This window comes from Eretmochelys imbricata, unplaced genomic scaffold, assembly GCF_965152235.1.
Source record: "Eretmochelys imbricata isolate rEreImb1 unplaced genomic scaffold, rEreImb1.hap1 Scaffold_29, whole genome shotgun sequence".
NCBI lineage: Eukaryota > Metazoa > Chordata > Testudines > Cheloniidae > Eretmochelys > Eretmochelys imbricata.
The window spans coordinates 4,785,431-4,802,339 of NW_027554341.1; positions in this window are offsets into that span (position 1 = coordinate 4,785,431).

Genomic DNA, 16,909 nt, shown 5'->3' on the forward strand with positions numbered 1-16,909 from the left:
GCAATTGTTTTTCCGGTGGATGATTCCATGGGAAATTCATCAGAAGACGGGTGAGGAAGGAATTTTCTCTTTCCTACTAATTTTCACAAACTGATTTTATTCACAATCACCAGGAGTTAATTATCAAAGGATTTGGGAGGATGATTCCAAGTGTCATTAATTACTAACATTGATCAGGAAGAACTGTCTCATTTGGAGTAATTTTCATCAAATCATGAACTGATAGCTACCAAATCCCAAGAAGCGAATCTGAAAGGCTTTTGGGGGATGATTCCATTTGTCACTGATTTATTGCAGTGATCAGTTATAACTTTCTCATTTTTTAGCAATTTTCACGATCAATCTCCACCAAATCCTGAAGAGAGAATAGACTTGTGTTTTGGTGGATCTTTCCATGAGAAATAGATCAGGATACCAGATTAGGCATGTCTGTCTCATCTGGAGTAATTTTCACGAACTGCTCTGTATCATAGGACGAGAAGTGACTCCTCGGGTCTTTCAGGAAGATTCCTTCTCCAATTTATCTGTCGCGCACATCCAAGATGAATTTCTCATTTTGAGTATATTTCAGGAACTGATTTCTTCCAAGTCAACAGGAGCGAATTGGAATGTACAAAGGAGGCTCGTTATGTGAGGAATGAATGACTACCACGAAGCCGTTCAGAATTGATTATTTTTCGGAATTTTCGAGACTCGACCTATCACCAGAAATCACCAGAAGCAAATCTGAAAGGATTTTGGAGGATCATGCCAGATGGAGTTAATGACTAGCAGTGATCAGTAATTACTGTTGAATTTTTGTAATTTTCATGAACCCATCTCTACCAAAGGCTCAGGAGAGAATTCGAATGGCTTTTCGAGGAAGCGTGCATGAGACATCAATGGCTACATCTGATTCGTATTGAAGGTCTCATTTTTAGCAATTTACACTACCCATCTCTACCAAGTGACCAGCAGAGTATCTAAAAGGTCTTGGAGGATGATTCCATGAGGTACTAATTATATGCAGTGATCAGTAATAAATGTTTGATTTTTTAGTAATTTTCACGAACCAATCTCTACAAACTCAGGAGGAGAGACTCTGGATTGCTGGAGTCTTTACCACTAGGTGCTTGTAAAGAATGATTTTCGTTCTTTGAGTAATTTGCACAAACCGATCTGTTCCAACGCACCAAGAGAGAATGCAATTGTTTTTCCGGTGGATGATTCCATGGGAAATTCATCAGAAGACGGGTGAGGAAGGAATTTTCTCTTTCCTACTAATTTTCACAAACCGATTTTATTCACAATCACCAGGAGTTAATTATCAAAGGATTTGGGAGGATGATTCCAAGTGTCATTAATTACTAACATTGATCAGGAAGAACTGTCTCATTTGGAGTAATTTTCATCAAATCATGAACTGATAGCTACCAAATCCCAAGAAGCGAATCTGAAAGGCTTTTGGGGGATGATTCCATTTGTCACTGATTTATTGCAATGATCAGTTATAACTTTCTCATTTTTTAGCAATTTTCACGATCAATCTCCACCAAATCCTGAAGAGAGAATAGACTTGTGTTTTGGTGGATCTTTCCATGAGAAATAGATCAGGATACCAGATTAGGCATGTCTGTCTCATCTGGAGTAATTTTCACGAACTGCTCTGTACCATAGGACGAGAAGTGACTCCTCGGGTCTTTCAGGAAGATTCCTTCTCCAATTTATCTGTCGCGCACATCCAAGATGAATTTCTCATTTTGAGTATATTTCAGGAACTGATTTCTTCCAAGTCAACAGGAGCGAATTGGAATGTACAAAGGAGGCTCGTTATGTGAGGAATGAATGACTACCACGAAGCCGTTCAGAATTGATTATTTTTCGGAATTTTCGAGACTCGACCTATCACCAGAAATCACCAGAAGCAAATCTGAAAGGATTTTGGAGGATCATGCCAGATGGAGTTAATGACTAGCAGTGATCAGTAATTACTGTTGAATTTTTGTAATTTTCATGAACCCATCTCTACCAAAGGCTCAGGAGAGAATTCGAATGGCTTTTCGAGGAAGCGTGCATGAGACATCAATGGCTACATCTGATTCGTATTGAAGGTCTCATTTTTAGCAATTTACACTACCCATCTCTACCAAGTGACCAGCAGAGTATCTAAAAGGTCTTGGAGGATGATTCCATGAGGTACTAATTATATGCAGTGATCAGTAATAAATGTTTGATTTTTTAGTAATTTTCACGAACCAATCTCTACAAACTCAGGAGGAGAGACTCTGGATTGCTGGAGTCTTTACCACTAGGTGCTTGTAAAGAATGATTTTCGTTCTTTGAGTAATTTGCACAAACCGATCTGTTCCAACGCACCAAGAGAGAATGCAATTGTTTATCCGGTGGATGATTCCATGGGAAATTCATCAGAAGACGAAGAGGAAGGAATTTTCTCTTTCCTACTAATTTTCACAAACCGATTTTATTCACAATCACCAGGAGTTAATTATCAAAGGATTTGGGAGGATGATTCCAAGTGTCATTAATTACTAACATTGATCAGGAAGAACTGTCTCATTTGGAGTAATTTTCATCAAATCATGAACTGATAGCTACCAAATCCCAAGAAGCGAATCTGAAAGGCTTTTGGGGGATGATTCCATTTGTCACTGATTGATTGCAGTGATCAGTTATAACTTTCTCATTTTTTAGCAATTTTCACGATCAATCTCCACCAAATCCTGAAGAGAGAATAGACTTGTGTTTTGGTGGATCTTTCCATGAGAAATAGATCAGGATACCAAATTAGGCATGTCTGTCTCATCTGGAGTAATTTTCACGAACTGCTCTGTATCATAGGACGAGAAGTGACTCCTCGGGTCTTTCAGGAAGATTCCTTCTCCAATTTATCTGTCGCGCACATCCAAGATGAATTTCTCATTTTGAGTATATTTCAGGAACTGATTTCTTCCAAGTCAACAGGAGCGAATTGGAATGTACAAAGGAGGCTCGTTATGTGAGGAATGAATGACTACCACGAAGCCGTTCAGAATTGATTATTTTTCGGAATTTTCGAGACTCGACCTATCACCAGAAATCACCAGAAGCAAATCTGAAAGGATTTTGGAGGATCATGCCAGATGGAGTTAATGACTAGCAGTGATCAGTAATTACTGTTGAATTTTTGTAATTTTCATGAACCCATCTCTACCAAAGGCTCAGGAGAGAATTCGAATGGCTTTTCGAGGAAGCGTGCATGAGACATCAATGGCTACATCTGATTCGTATTGAAGGTCTCATTTTTAGCAATTTACACTACCCATCTCTACCAAGTGACCAGCAGAGTATCTAAAAGGTCTTGGAGGATGATTCCATGAGGTACTAATTATATGCAGTGATCAGTAATAAATGTTTGATTTTTTAGTAATTTTCACGAACCAATCTCTACAAACTCAGGAGGAGAGATTCTGGATTGCTGGAGTCTTTACCACTAGGTGCTTGTAAAGAATGATTTTCGTTCTTTGAGTAATTTGCACAAACCGATCTGTTCCAACGCACCAAGAGAGAATGCAATTGTTTTTCCGGTGGATGATTCCATGGGAAATTCATCAGAAGACGGGTGAGGAAGGAATTTTCTCTTTCCTACTAATTTTCACAAACCGATTTTATTCACAATCACCAGGAGTTAATTATCAAAGGATTTGGGAGGATGATTCCAAGTGTCATTAATTACTAACATTGATCAGGAAGAACTGTCTCATTTGGAGTAATTTTCATCAAATCATGAACTGATAGCTACCAAATCCCAAGAAGCGAATCTGAAAGGCTTTTGGGGGATGATTCCATTTGTCACTGATTTATTGCAATGATCAGTTATAACTTTCTCATTTTTTAGCAATTTTCACGATCAATCTCCACCAAATCCTGAAGAGAGAATAGACTTGTGTTTTGGTGGATCTTTCCATGAGAAATAGATCAGGATACCAGATTAGGCATGTCTGTCTCATCTGGAGTAATTTTCACGAACTGCTCTGTACCATAGGACGAGAAGTGACTCCTCGGGTCTTTCAGGAAGATTCCTTCTCCAATTTATCTGTCGCGCACATCCAAGATGAATTTCTCATTTTGAGTATATTTCAGGAACTGATTTCTTCCAAGTCAACAGGAGCGAATTGGAATGTACAAAGGAGGCTCGTTATGTGAGGAATGAATGACTACCACGAAGCCGTTCAGAATTGATTATTTTTCGGAATTTTCGAGACTCGACCTATCACCAGAAATCACCAGAAGCAAATCTGAAAGGATTTTGGAGGATCATGCCAGATGGAGTTAATGACTAGCAGTGATCAGTAATTACTGTTGAATTTTTGTAATTTTCATGAACCCATCTCTACCAAAGGCTCAGGAGAGAATTCGAATGGCTTTTCGAGGAAGCGTGCATGAGACATCAATGGCTACATCTGATTCGTATTGAAGGTCTCATTTTTAGCAATTTACACTACCCATCTCTACCAAGTGACCAGCAGAGTATCTAAAAGGTCTTGGAGGATGATTCCATGAGGTACTAATTATATGCAGTGATCAGTAATAAATGTTTGATTTTTTAGTAATTTTCACGAACCAATCTCTACAAACTCAGGAGGAGAGACTCTGGATTGCTGGAGTCTTTACCACTAGGTGCTTGTAAAGAATGATTTTCGTTCTTTGAGTAATTTGCACAAACCGATCTGTTCCAACGCACCAAGAGAGAATGCAATTGTTTATCCGGTGGATGATTCCATGGGAAATTCATCAGAAGACGAAGAGGAAGGAATTTTCTCTTTCCTACTAATTTTCACAAACCGATTTTATTCACAATCACCAGGAGTTAATTATCAAAGGATTTGGGAGGATGATTCCAAGTGTCATTAATTACTAACATTGATCAGGAAGAACTGTCTCATTTGGAGTAATTTTCATCAAATCATGAACTGATAGCTACCAAATCCCAAGAAGCGAATCTGAAAGGCTTTTGGGGGATGATTCCATTTGTCACTGATTGATTGCAGTGATCAGTTATAACTTTCTCATTTTTTAGCAATTTTCACGATCAATCTCCACCAAATCCTGAAGAGAGAATAGACTTGTGTTTTGGTGGATCTTTCCATGAGAAATAGATCAGGATACCAAATTAGGCATGTCTGTCTCATCTGGAGTAATTTTCACGAACTGCTCTGTATCATAGGACGAGAAGTGACTCCTCGGGTCTTTCAGGAAGATTCCTTCTCCAATTTATCTGTCGCGCACATCCAAGATGAATTTCTCATTTTGAGTATATTTCAGGAACTGATTTCTTCCAAGTCAACAGGAGCGAATTGGAATGTACAAAGGAGGCTCGTTATGTGAGGAATGAATGACTACCACGAAGCCGTTCAGAATTGATTATTTTTCGGAATTTTCGAGACTCGACCTATCACCAGAAATCACCAGAAGCAAATCTGAAAGGATTTTGGAGGATCATGCCAGATGGAGTTAATGACTAGCAGTGATCAGTAATTACTGTTGAATTTTTGTAATTTTCATGAACCCATCTCTACCAAAGGCTCAGGAGAGAATTCGAATGGCTTTTCGAGGAAGCGTGCATGAGACATCAATGGCTACATCTGATTCGTATTGAAGGTCTCATTTTTAGCAATTTACACTACCCATCTCTACCAAGTGACCAGCAGAGTATCTAAAAGGTCTTGGAGGATGATTCCATGAGGTACTAATTATATGCAGTGATCAGTAATAAATGTTTGATTTTTTAGTAATTTTCACGAACCAATCTCTACAAACTCAGGAGGAGAGATTCTGGATTGCTGGAGTCTTTACCACTAGGTGCTTGTAAAGAATGATTTTCGTTCTTTGAGTAATTTGCACAAACCGATCTGTTCCAACGCACCAAGAGAGAATGCAATTGTTTTTCCGGTGGATGATTCCATGGGAAATTCATCAGAAGACGGGTGAGGAAGGAATTTTCTCTTTCCTACTAATTTTCACAAACCGATTTTATTCACAATCACCAGGAGTTAATTATCAAAGGATTTGGGAGGATGATTCCAAGTGTCATTAATTACTAACATTGATCAGGAAGAACTGTCTCATTTGGAGTAATTTTCATCAAATCATGAACTGATCGCTACCAAATCCCAAGAAGCGAATCTGAAAGGCTTTTGGGGGATAATTCCATTTGTCACTGATTTATTGCAGTGATCAGTTATAACTTTCTCATTTTTTAGCAATTTTCACGATCAATCTCCACCAAATCCTGAAGAGAGAATAGACTTGTGTTTTGGTGGATCTTTCCATGAGAAATAGATCAGGATACCAGATTAGGCATGTCTGTCTCATCTGGAGTAATTTTCACGAACTGCTCTGTATCATAGGACGAGAAGTGACTCCTCGGGTCTTTCAGGAAGATTCCTTCTCCAATTTATCTGTTGCGCACATCCAAGATGAATTTCTCATTTTGAGTATATTTCAGGAACTGATTTCTTCCAAGTCAACAGGAGCGAATTGGAATGTACAAAGGAGGCTCATTATGTGAGGAATGAATGACTACCATGAAGCCGTTCAGAATTGATTATTTTTCGGAATTTTCGAGACTCGACCTATCACCAGAAATCACCAGAAGCAAATCTGAAAGGGTTTTGGAGGATCATGCCAGATGGAGTTAATGACTAGCAGTGATCAGTAATTACTGTTGAATTTTTGTAATTTTCATGAACCCATCTCTACCAAAGGCTCAGGAGAGAATTCGAATGGCTTTTCGAGGAAGCGTGCATGAGACATCAATGGCTACATCTGATTCGTATTGAAGGTCTCATTTTTAGCAATTTACACTACCCATCTCTACCAAGTGACCAGCAGAGTATCTAAAAGGTCTTGGAGGATGATTCCATGAGGTACTAATTATATGCAGTGATCAGTAATAAATGTTTGATTTTTTAGTAATTTTCACGAACCAATCTCTACAAACTCAGGAGGAGAGACTCTGGATTGCTGGAGTCTTTACCACTAGGTGCTTGTAAAGAATGATTTTCGTTCTTTGAGTAATTTGCACAAACCGATCTGTTCCAACGCACCAAGAGAGAATGCAATTGTTTTTCCGGTGGATGATTCCATGGGAAATTCATCAGAAGACGGGTGAGGAAGGAATTTTCTCTTTCCTACTAATTTTCACAAACCGATTTTATTCACAATCACCAGGAGTTAATTATCAAAGGATTTGGGAGGATGATTCCAAGTGTCATTAATTACTAACATTGATCAGGAAGAACTGTCTCATTTGGAGTAATTTTCATCAAATCATGAACTGATAGCTACCAAATCCCAAGAAGCGAATCTGAAAGGCTTTTGGGGGATGATTCCATTTGTCACTGATTTATTGCAGTGATCAGTTATAACTTTCTCATTTTTTAGCAATTTTCACGATCAATCTCCACCAAATCCTGAAGAGAGAATAGACTTGTGTTTTGGTGGATCTTTCCATGAGAAATAGATCAGGATACCAGATTAGGCATGTCTGTCTCATCTGGAGTAATTTTCACGAACTGCTCTGTATCATAGGACGAGAAGTGACTCCTCGGGTCTTTCAGGAAGATTCCTTCTCCAATTTATCTGTCGCGCACATCCAAGATGAATTTCTCATTTTGAGTATATTTCAGGAACTGATTTCTTCCAAGTCAACAGGAGCGAATTGGAATGTACAAAGGAGGCTCGTTATGTGAGGAATGAATGACTACCACGAAGCCGTTCAGAATTGATTATTTTTCGGAATTTTCGAGACTCGACCTATCACCAGAAATCACCAGAAGCAAATCTGAAAGGATTTTGGAGGATCATGCCAGATGGAGTTAATGACTAGCAGTGATCAGTAATTACTGTTGAATTTTTGTAATTTTCATGAACCCATCTCTACCAAAGGCTCAGGAGAGAATTCGAATGGCTTTTCGAGGAAGCGTGCATGAGACATCAATGGCTACATCTGATTCGTATTGAAGGTCTCATTTTTAGCAATTTACACTACCCATCTCTACCAAGTGACCAGCAGAGTATCTAAAAGGTCTTGGAGGATGATTCCATGAGGTACTAATTATATGCAGTGATCAGTAATAAATGTTTGATTTTTTAGTAATTTTCACGAACCAATCTCTACAAACTCAGGAGGAGAGACTCTGGATTGCTGGAGTCTTTACCACTAGGTGCTTGTAAAGAATGATTTTCGTTCTTTGAGTAATTTGCACAAACCGATCTGTTCCAACGCACCAAGAGAGAATGCAATTGTTTTTCCGGTGGATGATTCCATGGGAAATTCATCAGAAGACGGGTGAGGAAGGAATTTTCTCTTTCCTACTAATTTTCACAAACCGATTTTATTCACAATCACCAGGAGTTAATTATCAAAGGATTTGGGAGGATGATTCCAAGTGTCATTAATTACTAACATTGATCAGGAAGAACTGTCTCATTTGGAGTAATTTTCATCAAATCATGAACTGATAGCTACCAAATCCCAAGAAGCGAATCTGAAAGGCTTTTGGGGGATGATTCCATTTGTCACTGATTTATTGCAATGATCAGTTATAACTTTCTCATTTTTTAGCAATTTTCACGATCAATCTCCACCAAATCCTGAAGAGAGAATAGACTTGTGTTTTGGTGGATCTTTCCATGAGAAATAGATCAGGATACCAGATTAGGCATGTCTGTCTCATCTGGAGTAATTTTCACGAACTGCTCTGTACCATAGGACGAGAAGTGACTCCTCGGGTCTTTCAGGAAGATTCCTTCTCCAATTTATCTGTCGCGCACATCCAAGATGAATTTCTCATTTTGAGTATATTTCAGGAACTGATTTCTTCCAAGTCAACAGGAGCGAATTGGAATGTACAAAGGAGGCTCGTTATGTGAGGAATGAATGACTACCACGAAGCCGTTCAGAATTGATTATTTTTCGGAATTTTCGAGACTCGACCTATCACCAGAAATCACCAGAAGCAAATCTGAAAGGATTTTGGAGGATCATGCCAGATGGAGTTAATGACTAGCAGTGATCAGTAATTACTGTTGAATTTTTGTAATTTTCATGAACCCATCTCTACCAAAGGCTCAGGAGAGAATTCGAATGGCTTTTCGAGGAAGCGTGCATGAGACATCAATGGCTACATCTGATTCGTATTGAAGGTCTCATTTTTAGCAATTTACACTACCCATCTCTACCAAGTGACCAGCAGAGTATCTAAAAGGTCTTGGAGGATGATTCCATGAGGTACTAATTATATGCAGTGATCAGTAATAAATGTTTGATTTTTTAGTAATTTTCACGAACCAATCTCTACAAACTCAGGAGGAGAGACTCTGGATTGCTGGAGTCTTTACCACTAGGTGCTTGTAAAGAATGATTTTCGTTCTTTGAGTAATTTGCACAAACCGATCTGTTCCAACGCACCAAGAGAGAATGCAATTGTTTTTCCGGTGGATGATTCCATGGGAAATTCATCAGAAGACGGGTGAGGAAGGAATTTTCTCTTTCCTACTAATTTTCACAAACCGATTTTATTCACAATCACCAGGAGTTAATTATCAAAGGATTTGGGAGGATGATTCCAAGTGTCATTAATTACTAACATTGATCAGGAAGAACTGTCTCATTTGGAGTAATTTTCATCAAATCATGAACTGATAGCTACCAAATCCCAAGAAGCGAATCTGAAAGGCTTTTGGGGGATGATTCCATTTGTCACTGATTGATTGCAGTGATCAGTTATAACTTTCTCATTTTTTAGCAATTTTCACGATCAATCTCCACCAAATCCTCAAGAGAGAATAGACTTGTGTTTTGGTGGATCTTTCCATGAGAAATAGATCAGGATACCAAATTAGGCATGTCTGTCTCATCTGGAGTAATTTTCACGAACTGCTCTGTATCATAGGACGAGAAGTGACTCCTCGGGTCTTTCAGGAAGATTCCTTCTCCAATTTATCTGTCGCGCACATCCAAGATGAATTTCTCATTTTGAGTATATTTCAGGAACTGATTTCTTCCAAGTCAACAGGAGCGAATTGGAATGTACAAAGGAGGCTCGTTATGTGAGGAATGAATGACTACCACGAAGCCGTTCAGAATTGATTATTTTTCGGAATTTTCGAGACTCGACCTATCACCAGAAATCACCAGAAGCAAATCTGAAAGGATTTTGGAGGATCATGCCAGATGGAGTTAATGACTAGCAGTGATCAGTAATTACTGTTGAATTTTTGTAATTTTCATGAACCCATCTCTACCAAAGGCTCAGGAGAGAATTCGAATGGCTTTTCGAGGAAGCGTGCATGAGACATCAATGGCTACATCTGATTCGTATTGAAGGTCTCATTTTTAGCAATTTACACTACCCATCTCTACCAAGTGACCAGCAGAGTATCTAAAAGGTCTTGGAGGATGATTCCATGAGGTACTAATTATATGCAGTGATCAGTAATAAATGTTTGATTTTTTAGTAATTTTCACGAACCAATCTCTACAAACTCAGGAGGAGAGACTCTGGATTGCTGGAGTCTTTACCACTAGGTGCTTGTAAAGAATGATTTTCGTTCTTTGAGTAATTTGCACAAACCGATCTGTTCCAACGCACCAAGAGAGAATGCAATTGTTTTTCCGGTGGATGATTCCATGGGAAATTCATCAGAAGACGGGTGAGGAAGGAATTTTCTCTTTCCTACTAATTTTCACAAACCGATTTTATTCACAATCACCAGGAGTTAATTATCAAAGGATTTGGGAGGATGATTCCAAGTGTCATTAATTACTAACATTGATCAGGAAGAACTGTCTCATTTGGAGTAATTTTCATCAAATCATGAACTGATAGCTACCAAATCCCAAGAAGCGAATCTGAAAGGCTTTTGGGGGATGATTCCATTTGTCACTGATTGATTGCAGTGATCAGTTATAACTTTCTCATTTTTTAGCAATTTTCACGATCAATCTCCACCAAATCCTGAAGAGAGAATAGACTTGTGTTTTGGTGGATCTTTCCATGAGAAATAGATCAGGATACCAAATTAGGCATGTCTGTCTCATCTGGAGTAATTTTCACGAACTGCTCTGTATCATAGGACGAGAAGTGACTCCTCGGGTCTTTCAGGAAGATTCCTTCTCCAATTTATCTGTCGCGCACATCCAAGATGAATTTCTCATTTTGAGTATATTTCAGGAACTGATTTCTTCCAAGTCAACAGGAGCGAATTGGAATGTACAAAGGAGGCTCGTTATGTGAGGAATGAATGACTACCACGAAGCCGTTCAGAATTGATTATTTTTCGGAATTTTCGAGACTCGACCTATCACCAGAAATCACCAGAAGCAAATCTGAAAGGATTTTGGAGGATCATGCCAGATGGAGTTAATGACTAGCAGTGATCAGTAATTACTGTTGAATTTTTGTAATTTTCATGAACCCATCTCTACCAAAGGCTCAGGAGAGAATTCGAATGGCTTTTCGAGGAAGCGTGCATGAGACATCAATGGCTACATCTGATTCGTATTGAAGGTCTCATTTTTAGCAATTTACACTACCCATCTCTACCAAGTGACCAGCAGAGTATCTAAAAGGTCTTGGAGGATGATTCCATGAGGTACTAATTATATGCAGTGATCAGTAATAAATGTTTGATTTTTTAGTAATTTTCACGAACCAATCTCTACAAACTCAGGAGGAGAGACTCTGGATTGCTGGAGTCTTTACCACTAGGTGCTTGTAAAGAATGATTTTCGTTCTTTGAGTAATTTGCACAAACCGATCTGTTCCAACGCACCAAGAGAGAATGCAATTGTTTTTCCGGTGGATGATTCCATGGGAAATTCATCAGAAGACGGGTGAGGAAGGAATTTTCTCTTTCCTACTAATTTTCACAAACCGATTTTATTCACAATCACCAGGAGTTAATTATCAAAGGATTTGGGAGGATGATTCCAAGTGTCATTAATTACTAACATTGATCAGGAAGAACTGTCTCATTTGGAGTAATTTTCATCAAATCATGAACTGATAGCTACCAAATCCCAAGAAGCGAATCTGAAAGGCTTTTGGGGGATGATTCCATTTGTCACTGATTGATTGCAGTGATCAGTTATAACTTTCTCATTTTTTAGCAATTTTCACGATCAATCTCCACCAAATCCTGAAGAGAGAATAGACTTGTGTTTTGGTGGATCTTTCCATGAGAAATAGATCAGGATACCAAATTAGGCATGTCTGTCTCATCTGGAGTAATTTTCACGAACTGCTCTGTATCATAGGACGAGAAGTGACTCCTCGGGTCTTTCAGGAAGATTCCTTCTCCAATTTATCTGTCGCGCACATCCAAGATGAATTTCTCATTTTGAGTATATTTCAGGAACTGATTTCTTCCAAGTCAACAGGAGCGAATTGGAATGTACAAAGGAGGCTCGTTATGTGAGGAATGAATGACTACCACGAAGCCGTTCAGAATTGATTATTTTTCGGAATTTTCGAGACTCGACCTATCACCAGAAATCACCAGAAGCAAATCTGAAAGGATTTTGGAGGATCATGCCAGATGGAGTTAATGACTAGCAGTGATCAGTAATTACTGTTGAATTTTTGTAATTTTCATGAACCCATCTCTACCAAAGGCTCAGGAGAGAATTCGAATGGCTTTTCGAGGAAGCGTGCATGAGACATCAATGGCTACATCTGATTCGTATTGAAGGTCTCATTTTTAGCAATTTACACTACCCATCTCTACCAAGTGACCAGCAGAGTATCTAAAAGGTCTTGGAGGATGATTCCATGAGGTACTAATTATATGCAGTGATCAGTAATAAATGTTTGATTTTTTAGTAATTTTCACGAACCAATCTCTACAAACTCAGGAGGAGAGACTCTGGATTGCTGGAGTCTTTACCACTAGGTGCTTGTAAAGAATGATTTTCGTTCTTTGAGTAATTTGCACAAACCGATCTGTTCCAACGCACCAAGAGAGAATGCAATTGTTTTTCCGGTGGATGATTCCATGGGAAATTCATCAGAAGACGGGTGAGGAAGGAATTTTCTCTTTCCTACTAATTTTCACAAACCGATTTTATTCACAATCACCAGGAGTTAATTATCAAAGGATTTGGGAGGATGATTCCAAGTGTCATTAATTACTAACATTGATCAGGAAGAACTGTCTCATTTGGAGTAATTTTCATCAAATCATGAACTGATAGCTACCAAATCCCAAGAAGCGAATCTGAAAGGCTTTTGGGGGATGATTCCATTTGTCACTGATTTATTGCAGTGATCAGTTATAACTTTCTCATTTTTTAGCAATTTTCACGATCAATCTCCACCAAATCCTGAAGAGAGAATAGACTTGTGTTTTGGTGGATCTTTCCATGAGAAATAGATCAGGATACCAGATTAGGCATGTCTGTCTCATCTGGAGTAATTTTCACGAACTGCTCTGTACCATAGGACGAGAAGTGACTCCTCGGGTCTTTCAGGAAGATTCCTTCTCCAATTTATCTGTCGCGCACATCCAAGATGAATTTCTCATTTTGAGTATATTTCAGGAACTGATTTCTTCCAAGTCAACAGGAGCGAATTGGAATGTACAAAGGAGGCTCGTTATGTGAGGAATGAATGACTACCACGAAGCCGTTCAGAATTGATTATTTTTCGGAATTTTCGAGACTCGACCTATCACCAGAAATCACCAGAAGCAAATCTGAAAGGATTTTGGAGGATCATGCCAGATGGAGTTAATGACTAGCAGTGATCAGTAATTACTGTTGAATTTTTGTAATTTTCATGAACCCATCTCTACCAAAGGCTCAGGAGAGAATTCGAATGGCTTTTCGAGGAAGCGTGCATGAGACATCAATGGCTACATCTGATTCGTATTGAAGGTCTCATTTTTAGCAATTTACACTACCCATCTCTACCAAGTGACCAGCAGAGTATCTAAAAGGTCTTGGAGGATGATTCCATGAGGTACTAATTATATGCAGTGATCAGTAATAAATGTTTGATTTTTTAGTAATTTTCACGAACCAATCTCTACAAACTCAGGAGGAGAGACTCTGGATTGCTGGAGTCTTTACCACTAGGTGCTTGTAAAGAATGATTTTCGTTCTTTGAGTAATTTGCACAAACCGATCTGTTCCAACGCACCAAGAGAGAATGCAATTGTTTTTCCGGTGGATGATTCCATGGGAAATTCATCAGAAGACGGGTGAGGAAGGAATTTTCTCTTTCCTACTAATTTTCACAAACCGATTTTATTCACAATCACCAGGAGTTAATTATCAAAGGATTTGGGAGGATGATTCCAAGTGTCATTAATTACTAACATTGATCAGGAAGAACTGTCTCATTTGGAGTAATTTTCATCAAATCATGAACTGATAGCTACCAAATCCCAAGAAGCGAATCTGAAAGGCTTTTGGGGGATGATTCCATTTGTCACTGATTTATTGCAGTGATCAGTTATAACTTTCTCATTTTTTAGCAATTTTCACGATCAATCTCCACCAAATCCTGAAGAGAGAATAGACTTGTGTTTTGGTGGATCTTTCCATGAGAAATAGATCAGGATACCAGATTAGGCATGTCTGTCTCATCTGGAGTAATTTTCACGAACTGCTCTGTATCATAGGACGAGAAGTGACTCCTCGGGTCTTTCAGGAAGATTCCTTCTCCAATTTATCTGTCGCGCACATCCAAGATGAATTTCTCATTTTGAGTATATTTCAGGAACTGATTTCTTCCAAGTCAACAGGAGCGAATTGGAATGTACAAAGGAGGCTCGTTATGTGAGGAATGAATGACTACCACGAAGCCGTTCAGAATTGATTATTTTTCGGAATTTTCGAGACTCGACCTATCACCAGAAATCAGCAGAAGCAAATCTGAAAGGATTTTGGAGGATCATGCCAGATGGAGTTAATGACTAGCAGTGATCAGTAATTACTGTTGAATTTTTGTAATTTTCATGAACCCATCTCTACCAAAGGCTCAGGAGAGAATTCGAATGGCTTTTCGAGGAAGCGTGCATGAGACATCAATGGCTACATCTGATTCGTATTGAAGGTCTCATTTTTAGCAATTTACACTACCCATCTCTACCAAGTGACCAGCAGAGTATCTAAAAGGTCTTGGAGGATGATTCCATGAGGTACTAATTATATGCAGTGATCAGTAATAAATGTTTGATTTTTTAGTAATTTTCACGAACCAATCTCTACAAACTCAGGAGGAGAGACTCTGGATTGCTGGAGTCTTTACCACTAGGTGCTTGTAAAGAATGATTTTCGTTCTTTGAGTAATTTGCACAAACCGATCTGTTCCAACGCACCAAGAGAGAATGCAATTGTTTTTCCGGTGGATGATTCCATGGGAAATTCATCAGAAGACGGGTGAGGAAGGAATTTTCTCTTTCCTACTAATTTTCACAAACCGATTTTATTCACAATCACCAGGAGTTAATTATCAAAGGATTTGGGAGGATGATTCCAAGTGTCATTAATTACTAACATTGATCAGGAAGAACTGTCTCATTTGGAGTAATTTTCATCAAATCATGAACTGATAGCTACCAAATCCCAAGAAGCGAATCTGAAAGGCTTTTGGGGGATGATTCCATTTGTCACTGATTTATTGCAGTGATCAGTTATAACTTTCTCATTTTTTAGCAATTTTCACGATCAATCTCCACCAAATCCTGAAGAGAGAATAGACTTGTGTTTTGGTGGATCTTTCCATGAGAAATAGATCAGGATACCAGATTAGGCATGTCTGTCTCATCTGGAGTAATTTTCACGAACTGCTCTGTATCATAGGACGAGAAGTGACTCCTCGGGTCTTTCAGGAAGATTCCTTCTCCAATTTATCTGTCGCGCACATCCAAGATGAATTTCTCATTTTGAGTATATTTCAGGAACTGATTTCTTCCAAGTCAACAGGAGCGAATTGGAATGTACAAAGGAGGCTCGTTATGTGAGGAATGAATGACTACCACGAAGCCATTCAGAATTGATTATTTTTCGGAATTTTCGAGACTCGACCTATCACCAGAAATCACCAGAAGCAAATCTGAAAGGATTTTGGAGGATCATGCCAGATGGAGTTAATGACTAGCAGTGATCAGTAATTACTGTTGAATTTTTGTAATTTTCATGAACCCATCTCTACCAAAGGCTCAGGAGAGAATTCGAATGGCTTTTCGAGGAAGCGTGCATGAGACATCAATGGCTACATCTGATTCGTATTGAAGGTCTCATTTTTAGCAATTTACACTACCCATCTCTACCAAGTGACCAGCAGAGTATCTAAAAGGTCTTGGAGGATGATTCCATGAGGTACTAATTATATGCAGTGATCAGTAATAAATGTTTGATTTTTTAGTAATTTTCACGAACCAATCTCTACAAACTCAGGAGGAGAGACTCTGGATTGCTGGAGTCTTTACCACTAGGTGCTTGTAAAGAATGATTTTCGTTCTTTGAGTAATTTGCACAAACCGATCTGTTCCAACGCACCAAGAGAGAATGCAATTGTTTTTCCGGTGGATGATTCCATGGGAAATTCATCAGAAGACGGGTGAGGAAGGAATTTTCTCTTTCCTACTAATTTTCACAAACCGATTTTATTCACAATCACCAGGAGTTAATTATCAAAGGATTTGGGAGGATGATTCCAAGTGTCATTAATTACTAACATTGATCAGGAAGAACTGTCTCATTTGGAGTAATTTTCATCAAATCATGAACTGATAGCTACCAAATCCCAAGAAGCGAATCTGAAAGGCTTTTGGGGGATGATTCCATTTGTCACTGATTTATTGCAGTGATCAGTTATAACTTTCTCATTTTTTAGCAATTTTCACGATCAATCTCCAC